Here is a 4,179-nt window from a genome sequence, read left to right on the forward strand (position 1 = left end):
AGTATCTCTTTAGTAATCTTCTCTGTATTTGTTTTTGCTATTGACTCAACAAATCCAGTAGTCTTCTCCTCAAGGAGCTTCTCCTCTTCGGTTAGCTTCGTCTCAGCAACTGTCTTCTTGTCTTGAGACATCTTCTCTTCGGAAAAGACGAAAATGTGTCCTTCAAACCGAAGCTCAAAAGCTTGAGAGCTATCAAGCACTAGTAAGCACAAGTTATAAAATTGAGAAAATAAGGCAAATGGCACAAGAAGTGTATCAAGTGCAGTCGGTGTGAGTTCCTATTTATATGCCCAGTGCGCCCCAAGTTGGAGGGCCCCATCTGCCATTGACTGTTGCTATTCTAGCAAAGGGAAGGTGTTTTTCGGACCTTCGGCTTAGGGCCTTTGTTCATGTCACAATCTGAATTCGTTATTCTAACAAATTAATATTGCGAGGGGCTACTGTTGGGGGCCTTCATCTTCCAAAGGTCCTCAAAAACATAATTTAACAATGTTTTCCGAGTGTAATATGTGAACAGGTGTCGTTGGTCTCGGATCAGAATCACACAGTGTGAAAAGCACGAATAATACGAAGGTTGACGCAGCACCGAAGCTACATGCAAGGGAGCTTCGGCATAACGGCAGAAAAGGGAACCGACTTAGAAGGGAAAAGGCTATTTAGACCTCGGTGGATTACCTTAAAGTTATTAGCAAATGTAAAGGGCCTGGATGTAATTTTACACGGGCTGTGTCCCGTGCCTATAAATAGATGAACAGTACCCTCGTACTGTTCACGCTGACTGGTACTTGCTTTTGCGTCATGCTTGTACTTTTTGCCTTCTGTCAAGCCGAAGGTACTTTTGTAATTCAATATTGTTTCTGTCTTTCCATGATGATATAATAAGAATGAATTAACAATGTTATATGATCGTTTATGTTGTCTCTTATATTTCATATGCTTCTTCTTTTATTAATATATACTGCAATGATGAAGGTATGTCCTTTATAACCTTCGTCTGAAGATCATTATATCCTAAGGGGAATAATGCTTCGAAGGACGAAGGGCATTAACATTTAATATCTTGTGTTGCCTTGTTCTTAATTCATAGTATTTGAGAACAAGTCCCCAACAGGGATCCCTTGCACAACTTGAGCACCAAGAGTAAGCAACAAATTGCATAAATGTAACATGATCAAAGACATAAAACACATGTATGCTATAAATCAATCCAAGTTACGTGAATCTAAGATATTTAGCTCACTTCGCAGCCTGCAAAAGGTTTTCTCATCTAAAGGCTTGGTAAAGATATCGGCTAGCTGGTTCTCGGTGCTAATATAGAACACTTCGATATCTCCCTTTTGCTGGTGGTCTCTCAAAAAGTGATGCCGGATGTCTATGTGCTTAGTGCGGCTGTGTTCAACAGGATTATCCGCCATGCGGATTGCACTCTCATTGTCACATAGGAGTGGGACTTTGCTCAGATTGTAGCCAAAGTCTCGGAGGGTTTGCCTCATCCAAAGTAGTTATGCGCAACACTGTCCTGCGGCAACATACTCGGTCTCAGCGGTGGATAGGGCAACGGAGGTTTGTTTCTTAGAACTCCAAGACACCAGGGACCTTCCTAGGAATTGGCACGTCCCTGATGTACTCTTTCTATCAACCTTGCATCCAGCATAATCGGAGTCTCAGTATCCAATCAAGTCAAAGGTAGACCCCTTTGGATACCAGATCCCGAAGCAAGGCGTAGCAACTAAATATCTAAGAATTCGCTTAACGGCCACAAGGTGACATTCCCTTGGATCAGATTGAAATCTAGCACACATGCATACGCTAAGCATAATATCCGGTCTACTAGCACATAAATAAAGCAATGACCCTATCATAGACCGGTATGCCTTTTGATCAATGGACTTACCTCCTTTGTTGAGGTCGACATGTCCGTCGGTTCCCATTGGCGTCTTCGCGGGCTTGGCGTCCTTCATCCCAAACCTCTTGAGAAGATCTTGAGTGTACTTTGTTTGGGAGAGGAAGGTGCCATCCTTGAGTTGTCTCACTTGGAACCCAAGAAAGTATGTCAACTCGCCCATCATCGACATCTCAAATTTCTATGTCATCACCCTGCTAAACTCCTCACAAGACTTTTGATTAGTAGAACCAAATATTATGTCATCGACATAAATTTGGCACACAAAAAGGTCACCGTCACAAGTCTTAGTGAAAAGAGTGGGATCGACTTTCCCAACCTTGAAAGCATTAGCAATTAAGAAATCTCTAAGGCATTCATACCATGCTCTTGGGGCTTGCTTAAGTCCATAGAGTGCCTTAGAGAGCTTAAAAACGTGGTCAGGATACCTGTCATCCTCAAAGCCAGGGGGTTGTTCCACGTACACCTCCTCCTTGATTGGCCCATTGAGAAAAGCGCTCATCACGTACATTTGAAACAACCTGAAAGAATGGTGAGCGGCATAGGCTAATAGAATGCGAATAGACTCTAGCCTAGCCACAGGAGCAAAAGTCTCCTCGAAATCCAAACCTGCGACTTGGGCATAACCTTTTGCCACAAGTCGAGCCCTGTTTCTTGTCACCACCCCGTGCTCGTCTTGCTTATTATGGAATACCCACTTGGTTCCCACAACATTTTGCTTTGGACATGGCACCAGGATCCAAACTTCATTTCTCTTGAAGTTGTTGAGCTCCTCCTGCATGGCCAACACCCAGTCTGGATCCTGCAAGGCCTCTTCTACCCTGAAAGGCTCAATAGAAGAGACAAACGAGTAATTCTCACAAAAGTTAGCTAATCTTGAGCGAGTAGTTACTCCCTTGCTTATGTCACCCAGAATCTGGTCAACGGGGTGATTCTGTTGGATCGTCGCTCGGACTTGAGTTGGAGGGGCATGTGGTGCTTCTTCCTCCATAGCTGGTTCTTCTTGTGCTCCCCCTTGATCACATGCCTCTTCTTGAGGAACCTGTTGTAGCATCCCAATTTCTAACCCAGGTTTGAAACCCTAATCTAACCCCCCCCTTCTTTTTATCTATCCCAAAACTCCCTTAGATTCTTCCCAACATATGCATACACCTTGTTTGAATATGAGCACCTCACTTAAATTTTATTTTTCAGCACCTAGATTATCTATTAAATTAATTGTTCAAAAGAAAAGAATATAAAAAGATTTGGATATAGGGATTAGAAAATAAAAAGGAAAAAGAGAAACCCCCTCCCTCCTAGCTGGGCTGAATCCAGCCCATGCCGCGGCCGCCTTTCCTCCCTCACGCCCGCGCTCCCCCCCCCCCTCCGGCCCATTACCGGCCTGCTCCCGCGCGCGCAGCTGCTCCGCGCTCCCTCTCTCACTCTCACTGACAGGTCGACCCCACCTGCCAGTCACTCTCTCTCACGCGCTCGCTTCCACTGGCAGACCGGCCCACCGGTCAGCCGCTTCGTCATCCTCTCCGCATACGACGCCCCGCCGTCCCTTCACCGCCGTCCTTCACCGCCGTCTCTTCACCGCCGTCTCCTCGCCGCACAGGAAAGTTTGGCACCGCTCTGTCCTCCTCCCCTTTACCAGCGTCCTCGCCGGTACCGCCCCGCCGTAGCGTCCCCTCGGCGGCGCTGTGCGCCATTAATGGCGGCACCGGGAAGCTCGCCGGAGTCAGGGAGCTCCACCGCTCCCCTCGCCCCCGCGCGCCTATAAAAAGCTCGCCCCGAACCCTGTCTTCCTCGCACCAGCCTCGACCACTACCCTCCCCCCTCGCCCGAGCCCAATTCGGGAAGCGCCGTCGTCTTCCTTCTCTCCGGTGAGTTCCTCCCCTCTCCTCTCTCTCCCTCTCGGTTGGCCCAGCAAGCGATTAAGCTAGCCTAGCAGCTTCCTCTCTTTGCCGCAAACACAATACATCACTCCCCCACCCCGATTGCTCGCCCAGAGCTCACCGACGGCGATCCCCGCCGCGGAGCTCCGCCACCTCCCCGCGGGCAGCCCCCTCCCGACCTCCTCTGACCAAATTGAGCCCACCTCTAGGTCCGCCATCCCCTCCCCGTGCTAAGACACCTGCGCATTGTCCAAGAACCGGGCCACCGGCGGCGAACCGCCGCCGAGCTCACCGGCGGCCAGTCCTCCCCGCGGACGGCCGGTTCACCCCCCCCCCCCCCCCGTCAACCGTAACGCCGTTCCTTCTCTCCCCCCCCCTCTCGCTGGCAAGTGGGCC

Source organism: Zea mays, chromosome 4 (genome assembly GCF_902167145.1).
Source record: "Zea mays cultivar B73 chromosome 4, Zm-B73-REFERENCE-NAM-5.0, whole genome shotgun sequence".
Taxonomy (NCBI): Eukaryota; Viridiplantae; Streptophyta; class Magnoliopsida; order Poales; family Poaceae; genus Zea; species Zea mays.